The sequence below is a fragment of the Pipistrellus hanaki genome (assembly GCF_964339955.1).
Source record: "Pipistrellus hanaki genome assembly, chromosome: 19".
Lineage (NCBI taxonomy): Eukaryota > Metazoa > Chordata > Mammalia > Chiroptera > Vespertilionidae > Pipistrellus > Pipistrellus hanaki.
In genome coordinates this window covers 25288464-25305918 of record NC_140521.1, presented here as the reverse complement: position 1 = coordinate 25305918, position 17455 = coordinate 25288464, and the positions used below count along the sequence as shown (strand labels likewise).

Below are 17455 nucleotides of genomic sequence, written 5' to 3'. Positions count from 1 at the left end.
GCTTTCAGGACATTTTTTCAAGTGTAGCAGCCAGGTGAGAACCAGCAAAGTCCTCTCTGTACAAGTCTGTTTGGGCCTGTTTGCAGCTCCTAACCACCGTGGATGGCTATTGTCACTGGGGTCCCAGGCTCTGTTCAGCTGTCTGGATTTGTACAAGGAAAACTCAGGTGAGGACATCGGGTTACTGTGATCGGTGGAGAGCAGGAGCTGCCGAACGTTCTCAGGAAGAGCACACATAGTGGCTTTGTTAGGCTTTGTGGTTCACACGGTTCTCGTTGCACAAAAGCAGCCACAGGTGAGAGGGTAGGCATATGGGCATGGCCATGTTTCAGAAACACTTTGTTCATGGATATTAATAATGTCATATGATTTTTATGTGTCACAAATATTCCTTTAATTTTCCCCCAACTTTAAAACATGTCAAAAACAAGCTTAGCTATGAACTCTACAAACACACACACACACACACATACACACAAGCTAATAGTAAGCGGACCCCTGACCTGAGTAATCAGAATCATTCTGGTGCAGGCTGAGTTGCTACGTCACGCTGCTGTCATGCCGTGCAGGGGTGGGTGGTGGGAGTCAGCCTCGTGTCCGCTGTGTGCCTGGCGCTCAGAGAGGCTGCGGAAGTGCGGGGGCTGGACTGTGAACCAGGAGCACCACAATGTCTGTGACGCTTCATGGCGCACAAAGCCTCCAGCCTAAGCTACTGGCCGCTCTCCCCTACTCCCCTCTGGGAACCAACAGGACACGGTCCAGGTTTATTAGCATCCCACCCAAAACATCCATCCCAGGTGGTTGTGGCTGAGAAATCCCCCCTCACTTCCAGGCAACACCAAGCCCCACGCGTTGAGCAGGGCTTCCTGAGGGCTGAGCTCCACTTTGATGCTGGGCCCAAAGGAGTGTCTGCAGTCAGTCAGGAGTAGCCATGGAAACACTCGCCAGGGTGGCAGCCACTGACTAGCAAAACAAATACAGACCCTGCTGAGCAGTTCTGTTGGTTGGAGTGTCATCCTGATACACCAGGTTGTGGGTTCAATTCTCAGTCAGGGCACACAAAAGAACCAACCAATGAGTGCATAAACACTTAGTATGACAAAGTGATGCTCTCCTCCTCCTCCTCCTTTTCCTCCTCTTCTCCTTCTCCTCCTTTTCTTCCTCTTCTCCTTCTCCTCCTCCTCTTTCTCCTCTTCGCCCCCTCCTCCTCTTCTTCCTCCTCTTCTCGTTCTCCTCCTCCTCCTCTTCTCCTTCTCCTTCTCATCTTCCTCCTCTGCCTCCTCTTCTCCTCCTTTTTTTTATTAATATATTTTATTGACTTTTTACAGAGAGGCAGAGAGAGGGATAGAGAGTTAGAAACATCAATGAGAGAGAATCATCGGTTAGCTGCCTCTTGCACACCCCCTACTGGGGATGTGCCCACAACCAAGATACATGCCCTTGATCAGAATCGAACCTGGGACCTTTCAGTCCAAAGGCTGACGCTCTATCCACTGAGCCAAACCAGTTTCTATAAGAACTCCTTCTCCTTGTCCTCCTCCTCCCCCTCCTCCTCCTCCTCCTCCTCCTCCTCCTCCTCCTCCTCCTCCTCCTCCTCCTCCTCCTCTTCCTCCTCCTCCTCCTCCTCCTTCTTCTTCTTCTTTTCTCTCCTCTCTCTCTCTCTCTCTCTCTCTCTCTCTCTCTCTCTCTCTCTCTCTCTCTCTCTCTCTCTCTCTCTCCTCAAAATAAACAACAGCTCTTACCAGGTTCTGTGGCACAGAGCCCCCTGGTGACAGTGGAGGGTACATGACCTCAACCACCGCAGGTGAAAGCAGGCTGGCCTTCAGCAAACAGAGGACAAGCACAGCAGCTCTGGCTCCGGTCATCTCTTCTGAGGATGCGCTCTTCCTTTTAGTGGGAAATTCTCTCTCGGACCCATCACTGGGTCAGCCTGTCTCCTCTCTGACCTTGCCCCGTGCTTGTACAAAATAAAACAAAACAAAACAAAACAAAACACCAAGCACTTGACATTGGCCAGTCCCACTGGAGACTGGCCGAGACACAGACGGTTGGTCAGCAGTCTTGTAGCTGGCTCCCCTGGGAAAAGAAGAAAGCATTCAGTTTGGAACACATTTGCACCTGGAACTGGGGACCAGACTGTCAAACCAAACCTCTGTCCTGCCCAGCCCCCTTCGCTGCAGTCCTATCCCATTGTTATTCCTAGTTTGGACTGTGCTGGAAACAGCTGTATTACACAGGCTGCAGTTCAATGAATTTGAGATACCACACCTACCAAAGGATTTAACACAGAAAGATTAAGGTAACCTTGGGACATTCTAACACAGTCACTTTTCACTTCTGGGATGTAGGTGGTCAGGAGAAATTAGTACCACTGTGGAAGGCATACACCGGACGCACAGACGGCATTGTGCTTGCTGTGGACTCTGTTGATGCTGGAAGGATGGAGGCAGTGAAAACTGAACTGCATGAACTCACTAGGACACCAGAAAATCACCAGTCCCTGTGCCTACAGCTGCTAACAGACAAGAACTGAGGAGCTCATTGTCTCTCTCAGAAACAGAAATGGCCAGCCCTGGGGAAATGAGCTCCTCACGCCTGGCATTTGCAGCCCGCCTGTGCCGTCACTAGAGGTGGGCTAAGCAAGGACGGAGGAGCTACAGGAAATGATAATTAAATGAAGAAAAATGTTGCGGCAACAGAAAGAGAAGAATGGAGAGACTTTCATGTCTGTTGGAGTAGATTTTCTCTGGTCTGATCTTGACAAATGGAAGAGTCTGCAGCCTGGCTTGCCTGCCCGCCCTTCTGGGCGCTGCTGCAGCTCGTTTTGCTGGCCAGTTGCCAGTCTGCTGCCTGTGGACAAGGAGTAAACACAGCACTGTTAGAACGGTCTCTCCCTGCCCCACAGATCTCTGCACTGCCTTTCGGGGAAGCCAAGCAAGGACGGGAAACGGACCAGAACACAGTTGTGGAAATTTGATCTGAAGTTAGGAAAGCAAAATTTTGAAGAAGAAAAAATAAATTAATTAAAAATAAACAAAATTTTAAAATGAATTTCAGGATTTTGCAGTTTTCTATTTTATGCTTAATTTTGTATTTTATGCAATAAGACTGTCTCTGGAGCAGATATATCATTTCAGGCCAAAGCAAGCATTCGATGGGGATTGATTTGGAGCTGAAGAGAGGGTAGAAATCATAACAACATTAAACAATGCTTGGGTTCACTTTGCCATTCACTCTCACACACACAATTTCTCATAAAACCCTGGGATCTAATAAGGCTTTAGCAGTGCTACAACCATTATACCATACCCATTTTATAGATAAAGAAACTGAGGTTAGGAGAGACTAGTTGGTCCAGATTGGCTCCGTAGCTAAAGCTGGTAGGGCAGGGAGTTGAACCTAGAAGTTTCTCCTCTGCCAAATGTCTTTTCATTGAGCTATACAGCTCCTTCCCAGTCCCTGGCCCTTCTCACGTCTCTCAAGGCCTGCTGATCAGGCAGCCATGAAGCTCTGTCCACCTAGAAACTCGGACAGCCATGTGATTCACCTACATGATCCCATCATCCCATCAACCCTTTCCCCTTCCTCCCTCCCTCCCTCCCTTCCTTCCTTCCATTCTTTTTTTTTTTTTTTTTGGAAAAAAAATAACTTTTTCCCCAAATATGATTCAAAATATGTGTTTTACAGATGAGGGTCATAAACATCCTGTAGAAGGAAACATTTTATAGACCTTGGAAATAATTCTAATAAAAGAAAACGCTCATATGTCTCTAGATGTGGCTGATACCCAGGAAGATTTCAGCATCCAAAGTGCAAAGACAGCATGACTGTGGCTTTTCTTGCCACACAGAGTATTGAAACTCGCCCCCATCGCCTGCTCTTAATTGTTAGTTGGATGCAAAATAGACAGCATGCTGCCCTCCAGGGCTCCAACAGCCAGCGGGGTTCAAGCAAAGAATGAATCCACCTTAAGAGCAAACTGGCTTTGATACCAACCAAATCGAAATTCCAGCCAGAGGCCTATTAGAGAGAAATACAAGAGTAATATCGCTTTTTTTAAAAAATATATTTTTTTTATTGATTTCAGAGAAGAAGAGAGACACAGAAATATCAATGATGAGAGAGAACCATTGACAGGCTGCCTCCTGCACGTCCCCTATAGGGGATCGAGCCTGCTACCTGGGCATGTTCCTTGGCTGGAATTGAATCTGAACCTTTCAGCCTGTAGGCCAATGCACTATTCACTGAGCCAGACCAGCTAGGGCAAGAGTAGTGTCACTTTTACGAGGTTGCGCCATTAAACCTAATCAATTATTAAACCTAATCAATTAAAACATTAAACCTAATCAATCTAAATGAAAGCTAAGCAAAATGTCCATCACTAGTTCTGTCCTCACTCTATTCCATTTTTAAGAAGGCTCCGTGTTACAGATTCTCTCTTCCTCTTTTTCTCTTTCTTTTCACTCTTTGGGGTGGGGATAGTAAACATGGTGGCTAGGGTACTGTCACTGACTTCTATTCATTCATGTAATCAGTGTTTGCCAAGCTCAGACCTAACTTGCACCAGGCTCTGTGTTAGGTACCAGGATGCTAAGAAGAAAGCTATGCTTCCCAACCTTTTGGTAAATGGACAGTTACAATGAGGTGCTTATGGGTAAGGATGGAAATTAGGGCAGGAAACGGTGGCTCCTGGGCAGGGCCTTTAGCCCAGGCTTGTAAATCCCCAAAGAGTTGGTCCAGAAGCTGAACTGGGTCGAAAAGCCAGGATACACAATTAAGAGATAGACATCAAAGGACTGTGGGGTGTGGGGACAGGGTGTGCTTTACAGGGGAGAAATGAGAGAGTGTTATATTCTGGGAAGAGGGAGGGAGGAAAGGTGGAGTTTAGGAGAAAGGGCACAGGAAGAGCAGCGAAGGGGAGGATTACCTTTTTGCCTCAGACAGGAGGGAGATGGGTACAAATGTTGGTGTACTTAATCACTTGTCTAGTCCAGTCATATTAACACATTAAATATGTATCGAGCCCTGTGATGTGCCAACCTTCCAGTGCTAAGTACTGAGGCTATAAAATGGAAAATAATGAATTCAGCACATATTTGCTGAGCACCTATGTGCTGTGTACTTCCCTAACAATAATACAGTGGTGCCTCACACAACGAACTTAATTCGTTCCAGGAGCAAGTTTGTTATGCGAAAAGTTCATTATGTGAAACGCGTTTTCCCATAACAATACATGTTAAAAAAAATAATTCGTTCTGTAGCATAAAATATGCTAAGATGACTTTTTAAACCTCAATCTATTAAGTCCTGCTTTTTTTTAGAAGCCATGATATAAAAAAAATATTGAGTTTAACTTAAAAGGACGACTGCCATGATACGTGCGTGATTTAATTCGTAATGAAGAACGATTGCCGCGATACGTGCTTAAGTTAAGCGCAGTGACTAACGACTGCCTGCAGTGCCTGCGCGGAAGGATGCAATACATCGGCAGCGATGGTGGAAGCTCAGGCGAAGCAGTCGTGGAAGCTCGGGCGACTTCGTTGTGTGAAACGAAGTCCGTTGTATGAATCATGAAATGAAGTTCGTTGTGTGCAGCGTTCGCTGTGCGAGGCGTTCTTTATGCGAGGCACCACTGTAACAAGATGTATGAGTGTTTATGTGTGCTTTTTGTTTGAAATTTTTTTCATATATTATTTCTGTTAATCATCATAACAGTGGATGCTAATGTTGTCACTGTTTTTAGATCAGGAAATTGAAACACAAAGATCAGACAGCTTACCCATGGCTGCCTCACTAGTGAGTGGCAGAGACAAGCTTGTAAGCTCTGAGCGTAATGTCTCAAGATGCTGATAGGCCCACAGTGGATGGCAGACCTTCAGACAAACCATTAAAGCCAGCAGATTTATATGCATTTATTTTGGAACGAGGGGCCCAGTGCACAAAATTTGTACACTGGGGAGGGGTCCCACAGCTCAGCCTGCCCCCCTCTTACAGACTGGGAGCTCTCAGGGGATGGAAGGCGTAGGCCACAGTCTGACCTTCCTCTGCGGGAGGCATCTGGGCTGATCAGGGGAAGGTGTCAACCCCATCACCCTGCTGCTGCAGCCACTGCCAGTCACCACAGCCACCAAGGTATTTTCATCAACATGGTCTCCAGTCTCTTCACCATGAAAAAAATGACAACTTTCTTTAGGCATTTTCAAGATGTGTTTTTCATAGGATATGGTATTTCTTTCTTTATTTTTTTTATCCTCACCTGAGCATATGTTTCCAATGATTTTTTCCCCCTTCCCTCTGATTGCTGGCTTGGCCCCCGAGGCTTTAAGCTTGCCGAAGCTATAGGCATGGACAGGGGGGCCCCACCCCTTCGATGGCCAGCTTGGAGTAACCTGGGTGCCAAAGATATTCCCAGGACCCAGGTACATATGCAAATTAACCGCCATCTTTCTTGGGTTAATTTGCATACTCTAATTGTCTGAGGGTGTAGCAGAGATATCATTAATTACATGTTTGTCTATTATTAGGTAAAATATCTGTATTGATTCCAGAGAGGAAGGTACAGGGAGAAAGATAGACACATCAATGAGGAGAGAGAATCGGTGATTGATTTCCTCCTGCACGCCCCACCCTAGGAGTCGAGCCCACAATCTGGGCATGTGACTTGACGGGGAATCATACCCTGACCTCCTGGATCATAGGTTGATGCTCAACCAGGGAGCCACGCCAGCCAGGCAAATCAGCAGATTTTTATTTCTGACAATATGACTGACTGAACCAACTGAAAACTCTTCTCCTAGAAAATGCCAAGAAATGTGGGAAGTAAGAAAAGCCAGAGCCCATGGAGAGAAAGCTGAAAGCCCGTGTGGCTGCGGGTGGGAAGAGGCTGTGAAGCTGGAGCGGGAAGTGGGGAAATCTACTTTTGGATTTTAGTGATCACAAGGAGACAGCAGGCAAGACCTGGAAGCCGTGTCAGGTGGAGGATTAGAACTGAGAACCCCAGGTAAAAACTGCCCTAAGTAAAGTGAGGGCCTGTTAAATAGCCCTCAGAGGCACAGGATGATTGCCTGAGCTGTGAGTGAGAGAAAATAGTCCCCTGAGACTATATCTGCAGGATACTCTTAATGAGTTTAAGATTTGAATTTATACTCCCTGCTGGTCCAAGAATTACCAAGGTGAAACATCAGTATAAAAGTAGTAACAGAATGGTAATGCTGCTAAAGGTTCTGTCTGAAGCAAAATACTACCCCTCAGATGGACAAAGCACCAGCACTGGCTGCAGAGAGCGACCACAGAGAAGGAATGGCTGCAGTTGTAATCACATTAGCATTACACCCTCAAGAAGTTTACTCAGAAACACTGGACTTTAAAAAAAAAAAAAAAAAAAAAAAAACTTTACTGTTGAGAGTATTACAATGTCTCTCCCCGCCACAACTGCTCCCTTCACCTGGTTCCCACCCCACCCCAGACCTTCACCACCCTATAGTCTGTGTCCATAAATAATGCATATCCTATATAATAAAAGCCTAATATACTAAGTGTCTGGTCATCCAGTGACCAGTCGACTGTTCAACAATTCTATAGAATAAAGAGGTAATATGCAAATTGATCATCACTCCAACACACAAGATGGCCACCTGATGTGGTCAAAGATGACCACCACAAGATGGACAGTAGGGGAGAGCAGTTGGGGGCAATCAGGCCAGAAGGGGAAGGCAGTCGGGAGGGACCAGACCTACAGGGAAGGGCAGTTAGGGGTGACTAGGCCTGCAGGGGAGAGAAGTTAGGAGGGACAAGGCCTACAGGGGAGGGAAGTTGGAAAGAACCAGGCCTGCAGGGGAGGGAAATTGTGGGTACCAGGCCAGCAGGAGGGGGCAATTAGGGGTGAACAGGCCTACAGAGGAGGTCAGTTGTGGGTGACTAGGCCTGCAGAGGAGGGAAGTTTGGGGTGACCAGGCTGGCAGGGGAGGACAGTTAGGGACAATTGGGCCAGCAGAGGAAGGCTGTTGGGGTGACCAGGATGACAGGGGAGTGGTTAGGGAGTTATCAGGCTGATAGGCAGAAGCAGTTAGGGGAAATCAGGCATGCAGGCAGACGAGCAGTTGGGTACCAGCAGTCCTGGATTGGGAGAGGGATGTCCCAGATTGGAAAGGGTACAGGCTGGGCTGAGGGACACACCCCTCCCCCTCCATGCACAAATTTCGTTCACTGGGCCACTAGTCAAAGCATAATATGCTAATGATATGCCAAGGCTGTTCAACTGCTCTCTATGATGTGCACTGACCATGAGGAGGAGGACAGTCAACCAGTCAACCAGATGCACTGAGCACCAGTGGGAAGATGCTCCAACTGGTAGGTTAGTTTGCTGTTGGGGTCCAGCCAATTGGGACTGAGAGAGATGGCCAGACATACACTGGAGCACTCTCGCAGTCCCTCCCTGGCCCAATCCTACACCAGTGGGGTCCATTGGCCTGGCCTGTGCCCTCTTGGGGGATGTCAGAGAGCTGGTTTCAGCCCGATCCTGCAGGCCACTTTACTCGGAAGGGCGCCAGATGCAGGGCTCATGGCTGGCGAGTACTGCTGCAGTGATATGAGCCTCTCCTGATCAAGACTTATTGGGTGCAAGCCCATGGCAGGCACAGTGGGGCCAGGATGAGCAGAAGTGGCAGGTAGGAGCTGCAGGCTTTGGACTGTGGGTTTTGGCCTAATCCCCACAGGCCACCTAGAGGGACCCCACCTGTGCACGAATTTGTGCACCAGGCTTCTAGTATGCATATAAGATCTTTGGTTAATCTCTTCTCGCCCCCACCTCCTTCCCTCTGAGATTTGTCACTGTTTCATGTTTCAATGCCTCTGATTTTATTTTATTTATTAGTTTATTTTGTTCATTCAACTTACTTTAGTTCAGTTTGATTTTTAGATTCAATTATTGATAGATATGTATTTATTGCCATTTTATTGTTCTTCATCATCATCTCATCCTCCCCTTTTCCTCCCCCTTTTTCTCCTCCTCCTCCTTTTTATTCAGGAATACCCTTCAACATTTCATGTAATACTGATTTGATATTGATGAATTCCTTTAGCTTTTTCTTATCTGGGAAGCTCTTTATCTGACTTTCAATTCTAAATGGAAGCTTTGCTGGATAGAGTAATCTTGGTTGTGGGTTCTTGCTACTCATCACTTTTGAGTATTTCTTGCCATTCACTTCTTGCCTGCATATTTTCTGTTGAGAAATCAGCTGACAGTTGTATGGGCACTCCTTTGTAGGTAACTAACTGCTTTTTTCTTGCAGCTTTTAAGATTCTCTCTTTGTCTTTAGCCCTTGGCATTTTAATTATGATGCGTCTTGGTGTGGGCCTCTTTGGGTTCTTTTTGTTTCGGACTCGCCGTGCTTCCTGAACTTGTAAGTCTATTTCTTTTACCAGGTAGAGGAAGTTTTCTGTCATTATTTATTCAAATAGGTTTTCAATATCTTGCTCTCTCTCTTCTCCTTCTGGAACCCCCATGATGTGATGTTGGTATGCTTGAAGTTGTCCTAGAGGCTCCTTACACTATGTTCATATCTTTGTATTCTTTTTTCGTCTTGCTATTCTGATTGGGTGTTTCTTGCTTCCTCATATTCCAAATCGTTGATTTGATTCTCAGAATCCTCTACCTACTATTGAATCCCTATAAATTATTCTCTATTTCAGTTAGTGTATGCTTAATTTCTGACTGGTTGTTTTTCATGTCTTTGATATTCTCACTAAGATCTTTGGACGTCTTACTACATCCCTTGATGCTCTCATTAATTCCCTTGAAGCTCTCATTAAGTCCCTGGAATCTCTCATTACATCTTTGAGTAACCTTATAACCATTATCCAGTAATTTGCTTGCTTCCATTTATTTCTTTGTGACGTTTCTTTGTCTCTGAATTTTAGCTGCTTCCCTGAGTTTCTATGTCTCCTGGAATTGGTAGAGTGACCTTGTGTATTATGTGTCATGTAGGGCCTAGTAGCCCACTTTCCCCAGCCACTTGGGCTGGGCACTCTAGGTGCACCCCTGTGTGAGCTGTGTGCAGTCTTGTTGTAGTTTAGCTTTGATTGCTGTTGGTATCATTAAGAGTAATTGACCCCCAGGCCAATTGGCTGTGAGGATCAGCTTTGTCTACAATGGGAGAGCTGCTGTGCATGAGATACCCCTATGGAATAGGACTTGCTTCAATGGGGTTTTGGTGCTCTCTAAGTCTGCTCCTTGAGTGTGTCACTTGTGGATGCATAGAGTTGTGATCTGGTATGTCTGAATTTTCCCACTGGTTCTGAGGCCAAGAGGTGCAAAGTCAGTCACTGCCTAGGGCAACTTGGTAGGAGCTACAGAGGGTTCTGCAGACAGCTGCTATTTGCTACTTCTGTTGGGCTAGGAAGTGCCCAGGTGAAGTCCAGCTGTGAAGCAAAGAAGTCTGATGTTTAGTGCCAAGTCTTGGGCCTTTTATTGATAGGTTTGGGGTATGCTGACTTTAGTTGCTGTTAGATTTTAGGATAGTCTGAAGCCGGAGCCAGAACAGACCATTCATATGGAAAAGCTGCTGCAAATGGCTTGGGTGGGTCTTGAAAAAAGATGGGCGGGGTCTCAGGAAATCCCCAGGGCAGAGCAAACAGTGTGGGCCATGCTAATGGAAACTCAGTTATGACTGCCAGTCAGCTCTGTAATGGTGGAGGTCCCAGCACAAGAAAAATGACTCCTGTGAGCACCCCTGTCTAGGAGAAAGCTTCCCCTGAGTTCCTGCCCCAATGCCAGTTCCTCCCCAAATGTCTCTAAAATCCCCCAAAGCTGCCACCCAGGGCTGCAGCTAAGAGGAAGTGATACTGTGTAAGTTTGTGGGCCAGCCCTTTAAGAAGAATACCTGTGACTACTACAGCCTCTGTCACTTGGCCAAAATTCCCAGTGGTTTTTACAGCCCAAGGTTACAGGGACTTCTCTTCCCAGCTCTGGAGCCCTGGGCTGAGATCTGGTGTGGGGCTGAGAACCCCTGCTTCTCACAAGAGGCCTTGGAGTTTAGTAGAGTGGCCTGTGCATCAGGTATCATATAGGGCCCAGTAGCCCACTTTCCCCAGCCACTTGGTCTGGGCACTCTAGGTGCACCCATGTGTGGGCTGTGTGCACAGTCCCTCCTGATTTAAAAAATGCCACACATGGGTGCTGGTCCAGCCTGTTCTGCACCTCCACCAATTCTACCAGACTCAATGTGCTTTCTTCTTTACTTCTCTAGTTGTAGGACTTCCATTCAGTCAGACTTCAAGTGGTCCTGAATTATGTTGTTCTATATTTTAGTTGTAAGTTTGATGTGGTTGTGGTTATCTATGTTGCCATCTTAGTTCTCCAGAAACACTGGACTTAAATAATACGTTAAGAAAGATGGGCTTCACAGGCAGTTACAGAACAATCCATCCAGCAGCAGCAGAATACACATTCTCCGGGATAGACCATGTGTTGGATCACAGAACAAATCTTAATAAATTTGAGAAGATTGGAATTATACAAGCATCTTTTCTGACCACAATGGTATGAAACTGGAAACTACAAGACCAAAACTGAAAAATTCTTAAGTATGTGAAGAATAAACAACATACTACTGAACAACAAATGGGTCAAAAGAGAAATGAAAAGTATCTTCAGACAACTAAAAATGAAAATACAACCTGAGCTGTAACAAAAGCAGTTCTGAGAAGTAAGTTTATAGAGATTAACATTTACATTGAGGAAAAAAGAAAGATTTCAAATAAATAACTTAACCTTTACTCCAGGAACTAGAAAAAGAATAACAACCTAAACCATGAGTAGTAGAAGGAAAGAAATAACAAAGATCAGAGCAGAAATAAATGAAATAGAGACTTTTCATTAGTCTTACCAAGAAAAAATAAAAATGGGACTCAAATAAGATTAGAAATGAAAAAGACACTATAACTCTTATGAAACTACTATCAGCAATTATTCAAATTGGACAACCTAAAAGAAATGAATAAATTTCTAGAAACTTACAACTTATCCAGACTGAATCATGAAGAAATAGCAAGTCGGAACAGAGTATTGCTAATAAGCAGAATGAATCAATAATAAAAAAAAAAACCTCCCAATAGCCATAGCTGGTCTGTCTCACTGGTTATAGTGGAGGCCTGGAGTCTGTAAGGCACTTTAGCTGCAGGCTCAATCTCAAGCCCTGTTCGGGCGCGTATGGGAGGCAACCAATAATAGATTTGTCTCTCTCACATCGAAATTTCTTTCTCTTTCCCCTTTCCTTCCATTATCTCTGAAAATCAATGAGTAAGAATTAACAAAAAACAAAACAAAACAAAACAAAACAAAAAGCAAACAAAAATACCTCCCCCAAAATATGAACCAGATGGTTTCACTGGTGAATCCTCTCAAATATTTAAAGAACTAGATGCCTGGTGCATGAAATTTGTGCACTCAGGGAGAGGGGGAGGTCCCTCAGTCCAGCCTGCACCCTCTCACAGTCTGGGAGCCCTCAGGGGATGTCTGACTGATGGCTTAGGCCCGATTCCCTAAGCTGTCAGTCAGACATTCTTAGAGCTGCTTAGAGAGGCTCCCACCACTGCTGCTGTATTGGCCAGCCATGAGCCAGCTTCTGGTTGAGCAATGCTTTCCCTGTGGCTGAACACTGACCACTAGGGGTTAGCTCCTGTATTAAGCATCTGTCCCCTAGTGGTCTGTGTGTGTCAGAGCAACCAGTCGTTCCACCGTTCAGTTGATTTGCATATTAGCCTTTTAATATATAGGATACCAATCCTTCACAAAGTCCTCCAAGAAATAGAAGAGGAGGGAACACTTCCAAATCTATTTTATGTGGTCAGCATTACCCTAATACCAAAACCATACTAGGACACTGCAAGGAAAATAAATTACAAGCTGATATTGCTAATGATAATATATGCAAAAATCATCAGCATAATATTAGTAAACTGGATTCAACAGTACATTAAAAGGATCAGACACCGTGAACAAGTGGTATTTATTCCAAGAATGCAAGGATAACTCATGTGTGCAAAGCAGTCATTATAATGCATCACATTAGCACAATGAAGGACAGACACAAAAAAAGCATTCAGCAAAATCCAACATCCTTTAAGAATAAACACTCCAGCTGAGACCAGTTTGGCTCAGTAGATAGAGCGTCAGCCTGCGGATTGAAAGGTCCCAGATTCGATTCCCATCAAAGGCATGTACCTTGGTTGCAGGCACATCCCCGGTAGGGGGTGTGCAAGAGGCAGCTGATTGATGACTCTCTCTCATCGATGTTTCTAACTCTTTAGCTCTCTCCCTTCCTCTCTGTAAAAAATCAATAAAAATATATATATTTTAAAAGAATAAACATTCCCAACAAGCAGTATAGAAGGAATGTATCTCAAACAATAAAGCCATATATGGACAAGACCAGTGGCTAAACATGGTACTCACTATTGAAAAAGTAAAAACTTTTTTTTTTAATATATTTGATTTTTATTGTTGACAAGTATAATGATCGTTTATCTTGGAAATTTGTGACTCTTTCTATGGAATTACCTACTTCATTGTACAGTCTGTCTCCTCCTCACTCCACTCCTCACCCCATCTCCACAGATGCCTTTCAAAGCTGAGGACTTAGTCCTAGTTACCTGTGGTTTTCCACCACAGTGAGCACTTCTGATTTATGTCTGGAGCATAATAAGATTTTGTCACATCACTTACCTCATGGCTTGTGGCCGTTTGCTTCTATAGTCATATCTCCTTCTTGACACTTGGAAAGCAAGGGTAACTTATGCTTATCTGTGTACAAAGTGCTTTGCTTAAGATAAGAATTTAAATAACTATCTTATGAATGAATAAAGGAGTGATTAAATGAATCAATGTATTACTCATATCAATTGTAAAGTACAATGTTATGCTCTAAACAAGGAGTGGGGAACCTCTTTCCTGCCCAGGGCCATTTGGATATTTATAGCATCATTTGCTGGCCATCCAAAATTACCAACTTAAAAATTAACCTGCTCTATTTGGTCAAACACTTAATTTACTCACCCTTAATGCCTTGGCAGGGCCAGACCAAATGATTTGTTAGCCTCATACAGCCTGCAGGACGGTGTTCCCCACCCCCGCAGAGGAATCGCCCCGACAGTAAGTGTGTTGGGTATTGAAGAATTTAAAAATCGCTGAGGGCTGGACAGTCAACAGTTGCCTGAGGCAGGTGGGCACAGGCATGAGCATGGAGCATAGTATAGGCAGGATTTGGATGTGGACGAAGAAGAGCTGAGAGCTCTCCAGGAAGAGCAGACCACCTGGGAAAGAGACACGTGCCAAGGGATGTGCTTGATTGGGTGTTTGTAAGGACTCCCCAAGAGGATTTAGTAGAATTGTGAGCTTGGAAAGGCATGTGGGGGCCAGGCAGGTGAAGTAGCTGTGGGAGTAGCTGGGTTTGTGCAGGAGGGACCAGAGATGGAAAACAGGTTAAGGGTATTGTAGGAGAGAGGCAGGGGTGAGGGAAGGAGAGCAGGGAGAGAGAACAGTGGACAGGAGGAAACACCACGGGCCCTCAGCGATGGAACAGATAGGATGGCTGAGGGAAGGGAAGATGCAGGGCAGTTCTGAACTGATTGTATTGGGGGAACGGGTGCTACTGACTGAAACTGGGGAAAAGAGAATAGGTAAGACTGAGTCATGCAGTTTGGAAGGACCTTCAGGGGGGCTTTCTCTTTAGCAGCCATAAATAGGAGTTGTCTGCAGAGATCTGATAGTTGAGAATTAATTCTGCAATAGAGAAAGTGGATTGAAGACTAAATCCAAAGGGTGAGGTTTGGGGAACACTGGCAGCTAGGGTTGTAGAGGAGATGGAAGGGAGGTGGAGGAGGGGGAGTTGATAAGAATGAAAACCAGAATAGTGTCGTATCATGCATGTCAAAGGGCTGCCATCATAAGGGCCTCAGAGGGCTTCAGAGTCCTGGGAACCTTTGGTTTGTAAGGAAGAGCTTGGGTCTCGGAGGGAATGCAAAGCTGGTGGGGGCTCAGGATGAGAAGATGCGGTGGAGCAGGGGCTGTGGGTATAACCACACAAGTTACTAAGTGTTTTCTTCGCTGAGAGTGAGGGTGATGGGAGAGAGAAAGTAGGAAGGAGCCAGAAGAATAGTAATTTTTTTTCCTAATTAAAGTATGTTTCTAAAAATCAAGGTATAATTTATATGCAATAAATTGCAAACATTTTGAAGTGTACAGTTTGATGTTTTACCATGCACATTCCCATGATACCATCACCACAATCAAGACAATGCATTTTTTTTTTTTGTCAGCCAAAAAAGATTCCCAGTGCCATTTTGTGATTCCTCACTCCTGCTCCTTCCTGCCCTGCCCCAGTCTACCCTAGCCCACCACTGTCATAATGGAATAGTTTGCATTTTCTAGAAAACTATAGAAATGAAGTCATGCAGTATGCACTGTGTTCATTTGTTTGGCTTCTTTAATTCCATTTTATCCCTGGGTAGTATTCAGTGTACTTTGGTTATGCATTCAGGTATCAGTGGTTTTTCCAGTCTTAGACTATTACAGATCAAGTCATTATGAACACTTTTGTACCAGTTTTTGTGTAGACATTCACTTGTTTTCCTTTTGGATAAATACGTAGGAGTGGAAAGGATGAATCACATGGTTGTTGTATGTTTCATTTCTCACCATGTTGCGCACCAGCGGTTTCATTTCTAGCTTTACCCAGTGGCCAGATAAGTTTCTATTGGAAGAATACAAAAAAGTTTTACAAATATCATACTTTAGAAAGATATTAGCTGTAAGAACATGTAATAAGTAACTTCAAAATGCGATGGGTGTTTAAGTTTAAGGCATGCCTTTCACATCTATGTAAAACGCTGTGTAATGTGAAAACACTAGCATGCTCTTGATCCGCCCGCAATATGTTAAGCAACTGCCAGACTCGTCCACTTGTTGGCCCCATTTCTCAGCCCCGCCAGCAGCCTGGGAGCAGGCCCTGCCCCCTGTCCCAGCTGTGCTTGAGTGACAGTCTCATTCTGGGTCTGCTCTCCTGGGGCCACTGGGTGGAAACCCAGGAGGCCCAGTCCTTCAGGCACACACACACATACACACACACACACACACACACACACACACACACACGTGCGCGCGCACGCAGTCTCTCTACCACTTTGCAAGCGGCTGAGGCCATCAGGTGCATGGGGACCTCGCTCCTGCTCACAGAAGCCCGCCTGTGCCCCAGGCGGTGCGATGACCTCTGAGGCCCAGCACATGACCACCCTCTGGAGGAAATGCCATTCTATCGAGCAGGCTGTACATACAAAGAGCCACAGGCAGGAGCTCTGCTGGACGCTCTGCCCTGGTGTTCGGTTTGGAAAGTGGGTCGCGGCAGGAGGCCCAGGAGCCTGCAGGGAGGCTGGCGGGGATCTCCACCCACAGCAGTGGCAGCCTCTGGGCCACATGTTGGTAAACGCCTCGGCTCACTCCCCCACATTGCTTTCTGAGTCTCCAGCTCTGAGAGATGAGCTTGGTATTCCTATTGTACAGCTTTATTGAGATGTGGTTCAGATGCCCCGTATTTCATTCATTCACGTGTACACTTTAGTTTCTAACGCGTTCCAGCTATGCATCCCTCACTGCAATCCACTTCAGAATGCACGCACTCGCAGCCACCCTGCATTTCTCCTGCTTCAGCCCCTGCCGCCACCAACCGCGCCCCCCCCCCCCCCCGTACATTGTCCCCCGCCCCCGACACTCCCTCTCCCCACCCACCAGCAGGCAGCCACGTTCTGCTTCCTGCAGCTGGGGATCTGCCTGCTCTGACAGTCAGTCATGTAAATGGGGTAATCCCCACGTAGCGTCTGTGGCTGACCTTTTCGGTCAGCACAGTGTTTTCAAGGTGTACCCATGTGGTCACATACATCAGGACTTCACCATCCTTCAGGATGTGCCTGTCCTGCGGGCTTTGGGCAATTATGAATAATGCTGCTGTGGACATTGTGTCCAAGTCTCTGTATGGAGATGTTCAGTTGGGTTACTTCTACCAAGACAGTGAATGACACGGTAGTTACAGAGTGCTTATCATGCTCCAGGCGCTGCGCTGAGCACTGCACACGCACTATCCAAGTGAGCTTCACCGTAGCCCAAGGAATAGCCTCTGTCCCCATTTTACAGACAAGGAAATGGAGGCCCCATAGCTAATTCGGGGCGAAGCTGGGATTTGAACCCAGGAGCCTGTGGCACTGCACTTGGCTTTAGCACACTTATGAAGCTGGGCAGCTATTGGTACCCCAGCACTTCACTAAGCCGACGCCCTTCACATGCTGAAGTAACAGATTACATTCGCACAGCATCCAAGTCCCTGTGTTACCTTACTGAAACCTCACACTGACCCGTGAGTGTCTCTCTTCCTAGTGCCCACCAAGGGGAAGTTCAGACCAACAACTC

The 17455-nt window shown here is 45.9% G+C and overlaps 1 protein-coding gene across 3 annotated transcripts in view; it reads left to right on the top strand.

Moving 5' to 3' along the window:
* The window catches only part of GRIK4 (glutamate ionotropic receptor kainate type subunit 4), a 245804-nt gene that overhangs the window by 103598 nt on the left and 124751 nt on the right, over positions 1-17455 (top strand). The gene's annotated exons all lie outside the window — the stretch shown is intronic.